The sequence below is a fragment of the Betta splendens genome, chromosome 7 (assembly GCF_900634795.4).
Source record: "Betta splendens chromosome 7, fBetSpl5.4, whole genome shotgun sequence".
NCBI lineage: Eukaryota > Metazoa > Chordata > Actinopteri > Anabantiformes > Osphronemidae > Betta > Betta splendens.
In genome coordinates, this window is record NC_040887.2 from 6,287,665 (window position 1) to 6,306,979 (window position 19,315).

Below are 19,315 nucleotides of genomic sequence, written 5' to 3' on the forward strand. Positions count from 1 at the left end.
CGGCTTCCTTGATCCTTACTTACTCGTCTCCGCACTGTGATCCTGATACCGATACTAGCGTTTAAAGCAGCCACTTCCCGGGAACAGGGCATCATTTTTCTGTCTCTCAATAGGGGTTTCGCGGTTTTATGCTCTGTGTCGGCGGCACATAAAGGCTTTATAAGGGTGCTTACAGACAGACTGGAGCAGAATCAGGCTTTTTGAATCTGTTTAAATGATTTTAAAGGCGGGGCTGAAGGCTATGATTCTCTGATTTATTGCTTCCCCCTCTTAGTTCAGATTGATGTTTTGCTTTTCTATGCCTTCCTGCTTTTATGGTATCATCTTGTGTCCAGAGATGCGGCCCGTCCAATAAAGAGCCTTTTAACTTTGCTCACATTTCTATAAAAACAAGCGGATGAGAAGCTGTTTTGAAAACTTATAGAAATGTATTATATTTTAACAGCGTGGCCACACGTGTGATGGGAATGAGAAAATCAGCCATTCCTGTGCTCGCACTAAACATAATACAACATAAAAAAAGGAGCTCTATTGATATTTTATTAGTGGCAGTATATTTATAATTCTCCTTGAGGCTTTCGGCGAGGGACAGCCAATCACATGGTATTTTATGCTGCCGTATTAAGACGCGTGCGGCGGGGAAATCCTCCGAACCACAGCGTCCTCATGTCACAAGTGTCACATTGGGCTGTTGTCTAAACAAAGACATGGCCTGGAAACAAGAAGGAGTTAGGGGGACAGGTTAGGCACAGCAAGAGACATCCATTTTAATTAAATGTTACACAGTCCCACTCGCAGGCCTTAATACAAGTCGGCTTACTGCAAAGATCTCATTTAGGACAAACAAGATGACTGCGTGGCGCTCTAACTATCACCCACAGCCGAGCAGCGCCGCGCGATACGGCCCGTAAAATGACTGATGTTTGTAAAAAGCGACATTTCTGCCTAGTAAGCGCTTCTACGGGGACGCTCCTGAGTTTTTATGTGCGGGTTCATAAACTCCCAGACTAATGCACTCTGACACTCTGTTTTGATATCATTACAGCATTATACTCAACCTTTTTTGAGTGAAAAAATGCAAGTACTTAGAAAGTCGAAATTCATAAATAAATTTATGTCAAACTGCACTTAATATTGATTTTGTTAGTGTACAGATTCAATAATAAGGTACAGAGTGCATGAATATTTAAATATAATCTTCATTTCTGCATCTCCTAATGGCCTTTTCTCCTCTACACTCAATTTAAACACAATTTGGAAACTATAATGTATTGAAAATGACTGGAATTCAGCAATAAATCATTGCTGGGATACTGTGGGCCTTTTAAAAGATAGTCCAATATTAGTCCCCAGGGAGATCCACACAATTAGATTTCTGTTTTTTAAACTTAGCAATTATCAATCCAACCCTTGCTTCGCACGAAAGCGGCTTCTCTCCCTTCCGCAATTTCCACGGCGAAGCCTAAATGAGCCAGAAACGTCAAAGGTCAAATTACCGGCGGAGCGAGCGAGGGAGAGAGAGAGAGAGAGCGAGAGAGAGGGAGAGAGAGAGAGCTCGACCTCCGCGAGGCTACGAGGCTTTTCGCTGTTTGCTCGAAACTCAGCAACCTGCATAAAGTCAATTATTGTTAACAGCTAATGGATAAAAGTAAAAGAAGAAGAGTGATGCGTCGTCCGAGGCAGCAGTCCAAGCAAGCGTAAATGAATGAACAAAACCATCTAATAGGCATGTGGAGCCACAGTGTGCGATCCATATGATGGCTATCAATAATTCATTCCTGGCTTTGGCCTTTTGGGAGACATTAAGGTAATATGAAGAGCAGTCAGGCCAAATGGTTTGCAAATCCTTTTTAAGCAGGATATACCGTATCATTTACCTGATTTCTGCACAAGCAGCGACTTTATAGTGGCTCTAACTGTTTTAGAAAAGCACAATCAAAACACTTGTGTTCCACTTTATTTGAAACATTAGAAGTCAAAACAGCTCACTTTAGCTCATGGTGGTAGCTTTTATTGTGTGTGTGTGTGTGTGTGTGTGTGTGTGTGTGTGTGTGTGTGTGTGTGTGTGTGTGTGTGTGTGTGTGTGTGTGTGTGTGTGATACGTAAACATAAACCGTGTCACCAATAATGGCACAAAATGAAGACTACAAAGTAGAAGAATAAGCAGAGCGTTTAACCCACTGTAGCTCACATTTGTTCCACTCTGCCATAGCGACAGCTGCTAATAGTTTGTAGCTTGTGTTAAGCATCAACCCTGACCCATGTGGTTCTGGTTCCCCGATCACACTTTGTTGTCTTTGCTCATCCTCGGAAAAAGCCCCACTTCAGCACTAATAACTGGCTTTTAGAGACATTTTGATTCGCGGAGGGACATGTGGATGTGATTTGCAAACAGGCTCCCATTCACACACAAACGCACTCAAACCGGTCCATTGATGTCATATGATGGAAATTAACAGGCGATCAGCGGCTTTAATCGCCAGCCCACTGGAAGGATGTTCCTGAAAGCCATTTTCCGAGTAGCGACGGCGCAAAACGTCGCTCGAATCCACCTCACCTTGTTTTCCCACACGCATGTGCATATGGAACCATTAAGACCAGTAGTTTGACTCTGAAGCTCAGTGATTAGTCCACAGACATGGTTTAATGTAAAGGTGGCCCAGCAGTGGCGACTAATGGTCCCCGTCCGTCTCTGGAAGTTATGGATGTAGCCTTTTGTGCTGCGGGGTCGCACATAAAGACCCTCTTTTTAATTCACAGTCACCCATGGTCAGGCTAAATGGCTGACAGTGAAAGTGGAGGCCCACGTTTGCTCCAACACGCTTTGTTTAAAAAAAAAAAAAAAAAAAGCTGACACTGTTTAAAAAGCTTGATTTGATTTCTTAAATATTCCAACAAATTCATGCTTGTGTAAAGACTTTAATAGAGAGCGTTCCTGTAAATATGTACTTCCTGTAGAAGATCACGCGACCGTAAAAAAACATCTGTCCCACCTGTACCTCAGCTCCTGCAGCGTTTGTCCGTTATTTATGTTTCCACTCGAGCTCACCTGTTGGAATTAAAGCGCCCGCGTTAAACTTTATGATTGCTCGGGGGAATCGCGGGGAGATTTACAAGATGTCTACAGTAAACGAGGTTTGTTTGTCGCGGATTCGACTCATAAAAAGCGTCGCCGAACGCGGACAGTTTGACACCAACACGCGGCGCGGAGCGGCGCGGCGCGGTACGTACAACGCGCGCACCTGGCAACCGCTGTTAGCCTCCAATTCAGGCTCCTTAGCATAAAAGCTCGGCCTGGCAGCCTTTCATGTTAATTGTGTCTGCGCCTTGAAACAAAGCTTGTTGTTGCAGCCGAACACTGATTACAAAATGTTGCAGAATCCTGCTCTGTGCATTTCTAAGCAGCACTTCATTTTTTTTTTTTTACCCCGAGTAGATTATTAAAAATTGATCATTCTTTGTTATAGCCTCATTTCTGTCAGTTTTCATATTTTAATCCCGTTTTAAGGAAAACACGATACATTAATCAAATATGACAGAACATACTCTTAATGTAATCATGAAGGGGAATATGAATTGCAAATGCCTCCGCGCCGCCGCCCTCCTCCACCCCAAATGTACTTCCATTAATGTTACAAAATAAAATAATCATGACCGTTTTAAATAGAAATCAACTACATGGAATGCAGCGGAATATATTAGAATCGGGTTTGTGTGAAATGGAGAAATGCTGAGGCTTTACATCAAAAGCTGGCGGCGTAATGCTGTGAACAAGCGCTGGTGCCTCGGGACGGCGGCTGGAGACAAATGCGAGATGACGCACGCCTCGCCAGGCCCCATTTCCTCACTGATCGAGATGGAACACAAGTTTTCTGTGTCGGGAACAAAGATTCTTCGTAGCGGAGATGATTCTTGACTAATGGTACATGGTGGAGTCACTGGAGTGGCCTTGTTGACTGGATTGACGGGTCGAGCCTGGGAGTCCTGGGTGTTGCAGCACCAGAGTGCACTGGTGAGATTACACGTCCCATCACTGAGGCTGAGTGCTGGGGAGATTTCAGATTAAGGCTCCAGAATATAAAAACAACTGCCGCTTAGTGGTTCCTGAGAAGCGAAAACCAGCGCCCTGATGACATCCTGCAATTAATCTAATACATCGTGAACGTCTTGGCGCCACTATGGATCTGCACAGGATTGCATTTGCGGACTAAAATATCTCATCAGCGTTTATATGTTTTCCTTAAAGAGATTGGGACGGAGCATTCCACAGACATTCGCCTGAAATGGAGAGGCACCTTTCAAAACAAGTCAATATTCAGCACAGAAGAAAGAGGTCCTAATTAGATTCATTTGCCTCCTGGATCAATGTTTTCCTAGGGATGTGAGTTATAAAGTCGGAGTGGAGCATAAATAATCAAAAACAAATAAAGATGTGTGTTTGGAGAAATATGGCTGAAAGTGCTCATAAAACCTCAGCCGGGCAAAAGCGGGATGAATATTTAAAGACGGAAGGGGGAAGGAAAATAGCTCAGGTAGGGAAAAAAGCGTGTGTTTCTAAGAAGGTCCGACCTTGGCCACAGAGTGGAGGAATCCTTCAGAGGGTACCTCGGCCATACTTAGTGAAAAGTAGATAATTTGTTAATGTCACGCACTTGTTGGAAATGGCAGATAAATGGATTTCGGCCATTATTTTCCGGCCTAAGTGAAGTGAAGGAGGAAACGTTGCGGAGAGGACAAACCCAGTTATGACTGATAAGTGTCTAAAAGCTAATGAAGGCTGGCTAGGCCAAGGTCAATGGCCGCTAGTGGGATGCTATGTGCTGCTCCGTTGTCCTGCTGCTTAAATATAGAGGAAATATACATTGAGCTTTTAACACCTTGAAACACAGGAGAGACTGGTATATGAAATATGGGCATGTAATGGCTTTTTAATGACGGCCTCCCAGCCCACTATTCTGGCCCGAGATTGGAAATCGGAGGTGAACCTTGATATCACTGCGGTAAGTGCTTGTAATGCACCGTAACTTCTGGCCATCCGGTTGAGTGAGACAGTTCAGGCCGGGAGATGGATGCTCCCGCTCACCGGACGGGGCCTCCGCTGACAGACAGGAGGACGCTGCACTCCCCGTGATCCCGGCCCGCGGTTAGCGAAGCCCAGGAAGCGGGCCGAACAGCTGATTCTCGGACCGGACGGGCACCTGTGATGACCAGAACCCAACGGGCCGGGTTCAAACATCAGCCCTGTCCGCTTCAGGCGCACAGGATGGGGCTCGGGGAGCGGGTCCGGGTCTGAGCTGACCCTTGGCTGGACTCTCGGTTCTGACTCCTTTGATCCAATCAGCTGAGTGAATAATTAGAAAATAATAACACGGCTGCAGCATCGTCTTGGCTCCATCCAGTAGAGTGGCTTCCCTTCCGCCACTTGTGTGCTTAATGTCCTCTAAAGACCCATATTACACCCCAATTAGATGGCACTCTTGTTTCCTTACATCAAGGGCTTGACTCTACTGGCTTGTCACCCTCCCTTGGCCTAATCAATTTCATTACTCCAGTTACAGCCCCAGCCCCGGGAAAGCTGTGCCCTTAAACTTCAGCTCCTGCTTCAATCGATCAATAGCCCACGTCCCTGCCAAGGTTCCATTTAAAGTTCATTTATTTCAAGCCATCATATAAAACAAGACAGAGCATCGATGCAGCCCCACTTTGTTTTATTTGACTGAGGATTTCCAGCGTGACAGTCAAATCCACTCCCGAAGCTGCTGTGGGAATAAGCGCCGGGTGGGACCGCAACACAAGCAGGCCTATTTACTTCCTGTTTGCTGACCCTGTGCTCCTCGCTGAAACGACACGAATCCCTTTGATCTTCCTGTTCAGAGCTCAGAGTCACCTTCAGCCACAGGTTGAAACAGGCGACTGAAAGCACCAACTCCCGACGCGCCTCACGTTTCTGTGAATCGCACTCGCAGAAGACGGTTCACAGAAACCCGCGCGCCTCCGTCACATTTCCTGCTCCGCGGTTCCCCACAGATCCTGCAAGTGTAACATCCTATATTATCACAAGTTAATTAATTTCTGCCATTAATGAAATATAGGCAGGTCTGTCTCCTCGGCTGCAGCACGGGGTTTATTTGTGAAGTCTATGGAGATGCCAAGCTTTGCTGAGCAATTATACACAGAATTAAGATTCTTAAATATTCATAAGGGTTATATAGAAGATGATCGTGATTGTGAAAGCTTGCATCTTCAGCCCTTCATTAACCAGACAACTTCATTATCATTCACAGCTTGACAAATCAGTCGCATGGTTTTGGAAATCTAATGAAGATAATTTGCTTTGGATATTGTGAATGAGGACCCAATTTACATGATAGTGGCCCCCAGCATTGACTGAAGTGGAGGCTTTCGCTTGTTTTGCTCCTCGGAACGCGACCGGCCGCGTTTCGGCCTGCAAAACAACTTGACCCTGCAAATCAACAATTTCAGCCAAACAAATTAGGATCTGGAGTTGCGTGACAGGTGTCGGGACGGAGCCGCGGTGACTCGTCAGACTCTCGTCAGTGAGTCAAGGCTGACGGTCGGTCCGCGGCCCCTCGCGTGTCCAGTCGCCGCCGCATGGGAGTGACTCCACTACCTGTCAGAGCGCCATGTCACACAGCGGTCACTGCAGTCACGGCCGCCACTCCGTGATTACACGCGTCACTTCATGAACGCGGCCGCAAGTGCAGATTCAGACGGGTTTCCTTTCGAGCTAAATCACAGTTCTTGTTTTGTTATTTCTTTCATCTTAGTAAACTTGTGAATCATAGCAACCAGTGAATAAATGATGATGATGATTTTAATTTGTAGGATTAAGTCAATCTTGTCCTAAAATAATGTTTTACACAGTCGTCGTCTTTAAAATATTCTGTCTCAACTGCCAATAATCTATACACACACTTCATAATACAGAAAAACACATATTAAAGCTAAAAATAATGAGGGAATTATTGGGCGCTGGCAACAGTTTGTGTTTAACAGTCCCCCTAATATAAAGAGTTATTAAATGAGTGTAGAATTAAAGGCTTCTCTGTAAAAATGACAGCGATGACCTCAGCCTCCGTGGACTTTTTAATAACAGACCTTCCACCAGCTTTAAGAGCGATGTTTCATGTTGACCTGAGCGGCACCGACCGAGCTACACTGTGGTCTGTCACAGCCCCGCTTTGATAGCGGAGGCTCGTTCAGTACGGTAGCGTGGGCGCGCGCGCACACACACACACACACACACACACACACACACACACAGAAAAGCCCCTTTGCTACAGCGAGCGTGTCGGCTTTGCCACACATGGCCGGCCCCGGAGCAGCAGGCCTTGGCAGGAGAGGCCCGTCTCTGGGAGTGATTTCTTCCAAAGCTGGCCCAAATGAAAGCATCTTGTTTTAATCAGGGATTCTGGCTGCGATAGCTGCAGTGGGAGCTGTGAGGACTTGGCAGTCGGTTGCAATGCAGACTGTGGCACTCGTACAAAATACACAAATATTTCCACAGTAATTATGTGTCAAGTTAAACAAGCAATTGAGGGCTGGGGCTGGATGTGTTGGGAGGCAGCGGAGCCGTGGAGCCGGCGCGTTGCTTCCACGCGCGGGACCGAGCGAGGACCCCGACAGGAATCAGCTCGTCAGGCTTTGATGGGACGTAGGAAGGGCCTCTTTGGCCCCGGCACACGTAACGGACCGCAGAGTGAGAGCGAACGCTCCGAGGACTGAGCAACGTCACATGGCGTTGCCACGTCTGGTCGGACGGAGGGAGGCGCTCGGTTCACGGGACGCACTTCAAAGCCTGGGTCGACGGCCAGAGGGACTAAGTAATTGTGAGATTAGTGACTTGGGCTTTTTTGTGGTTTCTGGTTTAAATAGGCGCATTTGTAAATCTACATTGGCATTAGTACTTGAAAATGAAATATAATCGCTGTCTGACTCTATGATTCAACTGAAGCTGCTGGAAACTGTGAACTGATGTTCATGTGTTTTTCTGGAGATTTTCTCTATTAAATGTGCTTTGTATGTGAGTGCAAGAGAACAACACCGTTCAGCTCTATTAGATGAAGGCTTTCTCCTATTCAATGCCTCGAACGCATTACCTCACCAGAACCCTTGGCTCAATGCACATTTGACCCCATGGGATTAAATCTGAGTCTATGAAGACAAACTAAATATCAACAAGTCACTTCAACTGGGGGAGAAATAAGAAATAAAACGCACCCTGAATAGAGAATAGATAAAAAGTGGTAAATAAGTAAATGGAGGATGGTTTAGCAAGAACTGAATGGTCCCATCTCAGATTTAGGGAAACACATTTTATGAGGATGCTGTCTGTTTTTCACACTTCATCGCTTCGTGGGAAAAAAATGAACTGCCGGTGACGTCAAACGATGCCTCAGCAGTGGCCTCGGTGCTGCATTCGAGTGAACAGTCCACCCCTGTGGATGTGGAGCCTAATGGAGGAAGCCGGTCCTGCAGCCTCTCAGGCCTCTGCGTCTGAGCTCCACCACCCAGCTCTGACACTCTCATTACACTCAATCCAATATAAGCCCCCTCATTTCTCTCCTTATTGTATGGAACCAGCTCACCGGAGTGACACCACCTCTCAGAAAGAATATGCTCATTAGCAACAGCGGCTAACAGTAGATCTCCGCGTGTCTATTAGTGTTACATTTACCTCCGGAGTGACAGTGATTCATCACAAATATTAGCTTTGACTGGAATCCTGTCTGTGTTCACTTGTGCCGCCGCCGTGACAACCATTAAATCACCTGCCACGGTGCAACCACTTTACGGATGCTGCTGTTGATGTCGAGCCCCGGCGGCGCGCGCTGCTGCCGCCGCTTTGTGTCGCGAGGAGTTCAGGACCAGGCGGAAAAAAAACGGCGTCTCTGCGCTTCATTCAGACAAGTTAAAATGTAGAACTCAAGCAGATTTGACACGTGTCACGTACGGACGTCGCTCGCTTAATGTTCTGCGGCGTGTTTCTGTCTTTGCAAGTGGGATAAAGTGTCTCTTTCAGCTTTCCGCTGCTTTTTTTGTGTTACTTTCATCAACTGGTGTGGGAATTGAGAAATAAAGTAAACAGTTGGGCTCGGTTTCCATTTCTTATTTAAATGCTCACATTGTCTGCGCCAAAACTGTGATTTCCCTCCTCACTCTGCTGCACACAAAGCCCTCCCTCCCAGGTGCCGGCTACAGATGGCGATAAAAGGTATTTGCTTTTTGAAGACGTTGTCTTGGGTTGTTGTGCAAATCCATTATTCAGAATATCCGCGGTTGCATGTTTATTGTTATGAATTTTCAGAAAACGCTGCGTGTGTGCGCTTCCTGGCGCGCGCGGGAAAGGCCCCCGGACGTTTCAGCGACGATTCCGAAGTTTTAGTGAAAAGTGAGACGAGCGGGAGAGCAGTTGATTGGCGGTGCAGGATTTGACACACTTTGCACAGCGACTGCTGGAGTCGCCCAGCGTCTGTTGGGAGCGTGAACCTACAGACCAGCGCGGTTTCCTGGTGGCTCATCTGGACGCGTGCTTTGGATTCAGAGCAGGACTCGTCCGACGTCTGTATTTCCTGTTGCTCCGCGCTGTAAAGTTGCCAGTAAAACCAGAACGTGCCCTAAATGCTCTTAAACACTCGCATAAACAAGAGCTGCAGATTCTTTTTGTAAAGGCCTGTGTTTAACGGGAGCAAAGCAGGCTGAACAGCCAACTGGGACCAGTGGAGGCTCATTTAGCCCCAAACCCAAGTCTGACTCCAACCCATTAAAGCAGGACCCACAGAAAATGGGCCTTAGTGGCGGACTTAATTAAACTGGCTGCCGTCTGCCTTTTCACGTGAAAACACGTGGAACGTTTCCAGTAAATATCCTGTCAGGGAACGACCTGAACCGGGGAGGTGCCGCTTTCCAGCCTGTCTCTCCGCGTCCTGTTGTTCCTGCTGCGTCGTTAACACCGGTAGAGAACTCGGTCCCGCTCCCAAACGAGGCGGAATCCACGGGAAGCAGAGCGGGAGGCGCTCAGGTGCGCGTCGAGGAGCGCCGCTTCTGAGATGCGCCAGCGGGAGGCGCTTTAGCCGTGCCGAAGCGAGGGCGCACGGGCGCGCGGCGGACGCTCGGGCGTTCTGCTGAGAAAAGTTTTTGACAAGCGCTTCTCTTATTTAGCGCGTCTTAGGGAAATAAAATGAAAAAAAAAATAAAAAAATACTGCTATTCACACGCGGTGTCGTTATTCGGCGCGCGGTAATCACGGAGCGGGACGCTTCGCGGCCACTTTGCGCTCCAGTTATTATTGTTTGTGCGTCGCACGAAGACATAATCGGTAGTTGTGTCTGACTAACAAGTCGTTGGCGTGATAAACACAATATTTTTTTGCCTATACCACATGAATGAACACACGCGGAGGTTTTTCTTATTAACGGGTCATTCATCATTACTGTATCCTATGAATAGAAGTTCTGGCATGTGGGGACTTTTTTTTGTTCATAATGATTTTTGTCGAATATTTATATATATTTATCAAAAACACGTATTGTGCGAGCCGTGGGCTGAGGGTCAAGATGCTGCTGCTGCTGCTGCTGCAGCTGCTCAGACTTCGCTTCCCTCGCGCAAAGACAGTCAGACGCCTCGAGCCGCTGCCCGGATCGTTAACAACAAAGGACGCGGTCCTCGTGCGACAACGCCTTGAAGTTGAGCGCGTCTCCGGATGAGCGCCGCAGATGTGGAGAGGCGCGGCCGCACGGACGGGCGCACGCGGCGCAGCGCAGCGCAGCCCTGCGAAGGAAAAGGCAGCGTTGGCACCAAAAGGAGACGCTCCCAGGACGCCTGTCATTTAGCCGCTTAGCTTTATCACAGGGGAGCCGCTGCAAACAGCAGGTACGGGAGCAAATCGCTGAATGCAAACGATCTGCTCTCTGCTTGTTGGGCATTAAACACTTTATAGAAAATTAAACCTTTCAGAGGTAGCAGTAAAAGACCTGGGTGCATCTGTCTTTCCTCAGCTATAATAAGGCACTGGTATCCAAACAATGCCGGGATAATGCATTTAAATACAAGTCCTATTATTTTTTATTGTTATTTTGCATTTTCTCATTCCCTGCATCGCATCTTTGGCTACCAGATGTGTCTCCACGTTGAAGAATTATTTCTCCTCCCCTGAGTCAAATAAATGCAATCAATATGAGTATTGCTCTCAGGCCTTGAAATATTACATTAATGTTCCATGTGGTGACATTTTAGCTGGAATTTCCAAATACATCATGAAGGCTCAAATTAATATTTATCAGCGAGAGGCTTTTATGCTTTGCAAAACAGTATTAGCGTGAACTCCAATAATCTTGTCCTCTAAGCAGGGAAATGGTGCCTGTGTGTAGGCTTGAACAGGTTTGGGATTTGATAAGTCGCCCAGATGTGTCACTTCAGCTAAATTCACAAAAAACAAGGCAAAAAAAGAAACGTGTCCGGATTTCTGTTAGTCTGTAACAGCATCTCTTTTAAAGCTATTTGCAGGAGGTTATGAAAAACATCTTCAGCTGGTGTTAAAACCAGCTTGCCGTTTGTTCCGCGTACGTTTGCCCCTCCGACCTGCTGATCGGAGCAGAAAAGCCCCAGAAATTCAGAACGCATCGATTTCTCAATATGCGCTTGAACTCACCACACGCGCTCCTGGTCATATACTGTACAGGAGGATGCCAGTGTTTTTGCTTTGGCGAAGCTTTCCAAGATTCATGTTGTCAATCCAGAAAATTGTAATGCATCTGTGACCACAGGGAATAGCGTTCTATCGCTTATAGATCTGTTTTAAATTATTCTTGTCATTGGGCCCCGAATTTATGCCACCATTGATCCAGCGGGGGGGAAAATATGAAACAAACTGGGGCTGCTACTTGATGACTCGGAGGTCAAGGAGATTTTAACAGTGGTCTTATTGAACGTGGCGTCTGTCATTTTTCACCTGTGTCGCTGCCCTCTTCACTTTCCCTGCTCTCCTCGCCAAAATAAAAGCCGAGGCTCTTTTAGTTGAGTGTGACTCCTCTACATCAAGTCGTGCGGTAGCTGCAGCTGTGTGTTCATAATTCTTAAATTCTTATGCATGTTATAAGTTCAGCATTGACATAAGGTCGTAGGATTTACTTTTGTGCACATATTAGAAAGGATTCTTGACTCCAACCCTCGTCGGGAACGTACAGCACATGCACTGTTCATTGAGTTTCCACCCACAGTGGCATTTACATGACAGAGTCCATGTGGATGGTGGCAGTGGATCCCGTCCTGCCAGCGAGCGGCGAGCGGCCTCCTCCGTGCACAGCGAGCCAGGTGTTGTGGTAACAGGCTTCCCCTGTGGCCCACTGATGAAGAACATCTGGAGCGCTTCTGTTCCGCCACTTCTTTCCTGTCCCCGATATGACCAGGCGATGTAGCTAACAGTGCGATGCATGTCAACACATGGCTCCGAGGTCCCCAGATAGCCGGCGACGCTGCGATATTCATACCTGACTGGGGGCTGCCCCGCTGACACGCCGCGCTCCCCTCCATATGTGTGGCTGGGGTTGGACGTGACGGCGCTTTGCCCAGTCACAGTTTACAACTTTGCGGTGACTCTGTCGAGGCTGAGGGCTGGAAGCGGAGGGGAAGTACCATCGGGTTTGTGTTTCAGACGCACAATAAGCTGCGCACAGTGCAGGTCACAGCCTTTTTTATGAACACTAAAAGAAAACTTCGACTAAAACATCAGCTGGGAGAGACACCATAAAGGTTGTGTGTTTCGGTTTTCAGCTGGAGGAGCATATCCGCCTCTGACAGCCTATATTTACACCGTGATTAATAGCTGGGAATAAAACTCTAAAGCAAACAAAGTCACGCAATAATAGAGGTTTTCTCTTACAGTGCTGCGGGCCACGCTCATCTGCAGCGGTCTACGGAACCGCAGACGCAGATTTCACAAACAAGCTGCAGAGGTAGTCGACTCTGACAGCTGTTAATCTGCCAGATCTTCCCTCTATCGCCCGATCATACGTGCATTTCCACGAGCGGCGCGTGGAGCATCGAGCGCTTCCGTCCCCTCTCCTCTCTCCTCGGCCGCAGCTATAAAGGAGTTAAATCTGCTGGAACCTTGCCCCGCTGGCCAATTGAAAGGCAAGCACAGTGATCCAGAACAGCCTCCACAGAAATAAAACAATATATAGAAATGCGCAATACTGGGATTTAATTTTCCTACCACCATCCATTTATATAATACATGAAATGAAGCTCAAATTAATTTGCACCGAGGCTCTAAAGTAACAATGTAATCTCGGTGTTATAGCACAGTTGCAAATGGATTTCTGTCTCTTGTAATTTTATAAGAAGCACTCTGGGGGTCACCTTAAAAGATGTCGCTATTTTTTAAAAGCCCAAACTATCCCACGGCCTGTCAGCAAAGGGAATCACCGCGCTGCAATCTGTTTTGTGCCATCGATTTGTCTGCTGTTGCGCCTCGTCACGCGGTTCGCCTGTTAGCTTTGCCGGCATTGGCACAGATGACTAATATTATACCCACATGTCTATAATAAAGTGTGGAGTATCTGCTTACTTGTCTGCAATCTGGTCCCCATAACGCCCCGACCGGTGCAGAATGACCTGAACCCTGTTTAAATGTTAGAGGAACCACTACGAGAGATAGATGGGGGGGGGGGGGGGGGGGGGGGGCAGAATACAATGATCCTCCTATTAGTGACCTCGGGCTGAAGGACACCAACAGATTCCTGCAAATGATGTAACATCTCCTTTGATAGTTTGGTCCTTCTTTGAGGGAAAATGGAGACGATGATGATGTGGGAACGCGACGGTGGATCATGAGCAGTAACACACTGATTCGTGTGCTGCATGTGTCCAGCTATAACTTATTCCATCTCATGCTTGAAACCCACTCTGCATTTATTACATCACCCCCCCCCCCACACACACACACACCAGCTCAGGGGGCACTAAGTTTAGGCTCTCCTGTGTGATTGTTTCGGCCTCTTTATTTGCAAGGCTCTGAACACAGCGTAATGTGATGTCATGACAGCAGCAGCTGACTCCGAGGCCTGAACCCGAGGCCCACGTCGGCCCGATCCGACGCCCCGTTCGCGTTCTCCTTTCTGATTCATATGGACTCTCCTCACGTTCTCAAACAGGCGCCTCATCCGACCCCGCTCGCTCTGCGCGTGTCAACATTTTCTCTGAAGGAGGAATTTAGAGCTCAGAAAGTTTATAAATAAGCCTTCTATCAAGTTCCACAACAGGTGTGACCCCCGTGTCCTAAAACCCAACACTTTGTGCGGCGCCAGTCGCTAACCGAGGGGAGGACGGCGAATTATTAACTGCTGCATCGCGCGGAAAACGCAGCTCGCGCCGAAATTTACATTTAGAAACACGTTTCTCTTTGCGCCTCCTTTAAATTATGATGTCGCGTTAAAGAAGATCAATTTAACAGCGCTCCAGCAGCTGTAGTGGGGGACAGACATGTCAAGTTCCGTCGCTGCCGGGGGAGTTTGATGTATTCAGCTGAAGCTTTCAAGGATAAACGCCATATCAGGTGATATACTGGGTCCAGCGGCACTCAACGTGACGCGCTGAAAGCAACGGTGTTTTAACCAATGGGGGGGGGGGCGCCCAGGCTCCTTTATACTGTTGCTCGAGGTGTGAACATGCAGAGGTATCGCCGTGCCATTTACCCGGGATCGGACGCCTCAACAATGACCATTTTTACGAAAATGAAGCAACAAGTTGATGCAAAGCAAACAAACAAAATCAAAAAACAACTGTGCTGTTGTGCAGCAGAAGTGAAGCTCAGGTGCGTCTGGGTGCTTCTGGTAAGGTTTCTCCTTCTATACGACTCCAGATCTGTCACTGAATGAAAAACACCAATTAGCACACACAAGGAAGGTTCGAAATATTTCTAAGGTGATTTGGGAACAGACTGTCAATCATAAAACGGAAACATTTGCTCGGATACAGTCTAAATAAAGATGCTTGGTCATGCAAGACTGATGTGCTTTACTCTTCAAACCCCTGGAGTGTGTAAGTCCCATCGTTTCTCATCCAGCATGAGCCTATCCGAATAAACATGTACTTAAAAACAATGTTGCAATATTTACCTTCGAGCTTGTAAAGTACCAAGAAGTACATTTCTACTTCCCGGTAGGAATTTACACAGTTCGTTGTTCCCGAGTTCAAGATGTGAGAAACCTACTTAAAACCAGTTTTCCGACATTTCACGCTTGAAACAGAATTGAAGAGAACATACTAGAAATAATTTGGACCTGAATTCATGTCAAAGGTTGAAAAAGCGGTGGCGGCGGTGACGGCAACGTCACGTGTGGCTCCTGCTGGCGACCACGCTGCTCGATTATTGCAGACACGCGGTTTAACACAGCATTTTATTTTACCACAACGCCGCTGGAAACAACAGTAGAGAAATTAGAGCCGCTGGGTAATGGTGGGTAAAATGTTCTCCTCCGTGTCACTCCCATGTCCTTAAATGTCCCTCCCTGTCCCCTGTCAACTGAGAGCAGCCTTCGAATTAGGTGCAGGTGAGCCAAGAATGAAAGCTGACTGGATTACTTTACATTATTTCAATCAATTATTCAAATGCCCCCATTGCTTCCATGATGGCTTGACAAGGCGTGCCAAGCAGCGATCCCTCCCCGCACGCGAGCAAGGACACATGCTTACGTGAGCTAAATGCTCACAAACTCCCAGCAGCAGCAAAAACACTCATTTCAGCGCCGTCGACGGGAGCCGAGCGTCGGAACCCGTGTGCGTCCAGCACCGGCGGGCCCCGGGGAGCCCAAGCGGCTCGGCGCGCCAGGAAACGGCGTAGCCTTTGTCCCAGTGTGCAGCTTTAAAGAGTGTCAAAAGCTAATAAATATTTTACAATTAGGTGTGTGTCGGGGGCAGGCCCGCTCTATCAGGCGTCTGCTCTGTTTACTCTCCCAGGGAAACAGGTGCAGCCACATGAAGGAGAATTTCATTTCAAAAATAGCATTTAGCATTTTGCTCCTCCTGGAGGCCTTCTCCTGGAGAAATTCTCATGTAATCATACACCGGGGTTACTGAAAACTTCTGAAGTTGATCCACTGAGACATATGGTGTCTCACAAAGGGGAGGAGCTGCAGGGGCTCCAGGGCCATAAATAGGATTTAGATGTTTGGTTAGTGATTATTTGTAAGTGGCACATTTCTGTAACAACTGCATGATATGACTTGTTTTGCTGCTGCACGATCCGAGTCTTAAAAGTGGTTGTTAGTAGAAAAAGTTAAGTTTAAGTACTGTTTAATTTGTGCACTCCTAAAGCACTGCAGAACAAATACAGACAATTAGTCTGCAAAACACGGTCTCCTTTCCCCGTCCTGCGTTTTGCTGTGTGGACCGGGCCTGTTTGTTTTCATCGTTAGGGGAGCGTGCCGTCTCCTGATCATCCGGGTCAAGCCCACACTGCCTCCGAGCCCTCGCGTCTTATTTTCTAAGTTTTTCCATTCGCGTCATCAAATGCTGCCCGCGACATAATGAGAGACGTGGCAATTAATTTTCCTTTAATCAAGGTCGAAACGAAGTAAATTGGCGCAGCTCGGCGAGCCCCTCGTTCTCTATTTTCGCAGCGGCGCACAACAAATACGATAAAATGACGGCCCTCCTCACCTTATGTAATTAGAAAGCACGGGCGATCAGAGGGAGATGATACGGACGACACGGTGCCATCAGCCGTGCCTCTCCCTGCAGAGATCAGATTTCAGCCCCTTTTGAAACAGACGACCATGTTTTCCTCCTTTATTCCTCGCCTTCTTCTCTCCGCTGCTGGAGTTACAGACAGAGGGAGCAGCCCAACATGACATTGACTGCAGTGTTGTTGTAATGCCTCTCAAATCTTATTAAAGACCACAGCTGTGAAAGACCTTGCTGACTATACACATTTCCATTAACTATGTTGTTTCAGTCTCCCTCCAAGCTGATTAGGAATTTATTAAAATTAGATTTTACCTGCGTATCTTATCATCGCCATATGGTGCAGTGACCGGGCCTGACGAAGGCAGCATTTGTATATTTGACATGTGAACACGGAGCCAGCGTGAGCCGCACAGACGCACATTTCAAATTACTGCTGGGGATTTAAAAATAGATCGTATCTGAGAGTATACAGTTTGTCCTGAAAAAAGTTCAGATTGGTGCGATTGCTGCAGTTTTCATAGAGGACCCACACCTTAATTTCCTGTTGGAAGTGATTGAGGAAGTGACCACCTACTTCTTATTGTCTGCTGTTTTAACATGTAAATAGCCCAGATGGGAAAAACACATTCACCCTGGATGAGAAGACAAACAACTGCGTCCACGGGGACCTTTAAAAATACACCTCAGTATATTTAATTATTACAAAAGGCATGAAGCTGCTGCGGAGAATAGTTTCTTATTCCTTTCGAGGTCATGGGAAACTCACGCTTACCCCAGAAGTTTGACAGATTTCAATTCAACTGGCGAAGGCATTTCAGCTCTTGCCCTCTGCTGCTCATGTGCCGCGTACATCTGTCACACCAAATGTGTCTCTGTGCGGCCTCAAACACTAGGTGTACACAGTGTTGAAACGCGCTGGAAAAATATATACAAAGGCTTGATCGAGCGTTAGCTCTAAGTCAGCACAGTGAGGTGGGTATGGTGACAGCTGTCCAATCTTCCCCGCTCCCCCTTCCAGCCCCACCAGCCACCATCGCGTTTGAGAAATGCTCTCTGTTTACCATACATAGGCAGCTGCCACCACTGTTAACTTCCATGAGACAGCCACCTGCTAAAGGACATTTGTACATGTCTTTGTTTAATTAAGGTGAATGCCAGCTCGCCGGCCGCCTCATGCAATGCGACTGAAAAGGAGTCGACCTCGATCAGGCTCCTGCCGGAGGACAGTCTGGAGGCCTGTGCTGCGGGAGGCGCCTGATTAACATGAAGGTTTTGCCCCAAAAGTCCCAAAAGCTCTCAGTTGCATATACAGTAGAATACATCTGACACTACTACACCACTAAAACCTGGCAAAATGTCACGCCCATGTTTGACTGTGTTCCCCCGGCCCACAGAAGTACAGTATCACTTACGTTGTGAAACCTGAGCTTGTTTTGATGAACATAAAACAGGTATTTGCAGCGGCGCAGACGCTCGCAGCTCTTGGCCAACTGCTCCGTGTCTAGTTTGGCTTTTTATTTGCAGTTTGGTTTTGAAAAGCTGCGAATTGTGGTTAGATTGCAAAAGTTTATTTTCATACCGTTGTATCAATAGGCAATTACACAACAGGCCCTGGACTAATTCTTCTGCTCATTTGCTTCTGTGGCGTTTGTATTTTCACACATTACGACTTCTAGCAGCAGGTTGGAGCTTCTGTATTTCTTGACCCACGAAGGCTGTAATGTGTGTGATTGTGCACATTATATTAATGACTAGTTAGCATCATACCTCAAAAACCATGTTCATGTACTTTGAAGTACATTCAAGTGTTTTTTCAGGTGTACGGCGTGTTCTCTGAGGACCAAATGGCCAAACTGTATGTGTGTCGTACCCTTGGACTGCCGTGTGATTAGCTTTTAATGTTTTATAATTAGTAGTACCAATGGCAAAGGAGTCAGCAGGGCAGAGGTGGGGTGGGTACGCCCTTGAGAGCAGGCCCGGCGATAAATGGACTGGATCATTACTGAATCAAGTGATCTGCAGAATAATCTATTGATTTTCTGGTCTTTCTCACTTCTTTATTATTCTGTATCACAGTATTGCAACATCAGGAGGAACCCACTGATGGATGGGTTGCCTGGACCTCTGCAGTGACCGTGGGGGGGTTGTAGTATATATAACATATTCCAAGGTACAGAGCATAAAATATCTACAGTATAATAACTTGTAGATTTATGTCTTATGAAGTGTGCTTTTTAAAAACTGATCACTGACATACTTAACTTTATACAGAGCTGCCGTGTTTCAAACGAGTCATCATGTTGATGCTTCAGACTGTACTGTAGGAGAATAGGTGGGAGTGTGGGAGGCAGGTGATAGGAGATGAGTGGGGCCTATGTACAATCTAATAGTCATCAATTTATAGAGATGGTGAAGCATAACCTTGAGTTTTGGAAAACTGTCTATTCTGGATTAAAATCCTTTATGTTAAATAGAGACAGTGATATGTCAACTTCATTAACAAAAGCCCTAATTTGCTGGAGGTGTAGCAGGCAGTAGGTCACAATCCTGAACCCTACAAGGAAGGTAGAGATTAAAGCACTAGCTACGGTACCGTGTTAGTTGACTT

At 46.9% G+C, this 19,315-nt stretch overlaps 1 long non-coding RNA gene across 2 annotated transcripts; it reads right to left on the reverse strand.

Moving 5' to 3' along the window:
- Positions 1-532: 532 nt before the first annotated feature.
- LOC129604344 (uncharacterized) lies at positions 533-17,101 on the reverse strand. Of its 2 annotated transcripts, none has more exons than XR_008695141.1 (3): positions 17,020-17,101; positions 16,681-16,836; positions 533-712 (listed from the first exon to the last, which is right to left on the reverse strand). It is a non-coding gene; the product is annotated as an uncharacterized LOC129604344 (long non-coding RNA). The 2 variants fall into 2 exon arrangements; XR_008695142.1 differs by lacking the exon at positions 533-712 and adding an exon at positions 14,799-14,889.
- Between the last annotated feature and the right edge of the window lie 2,214 nt (positions 17,102-19,315).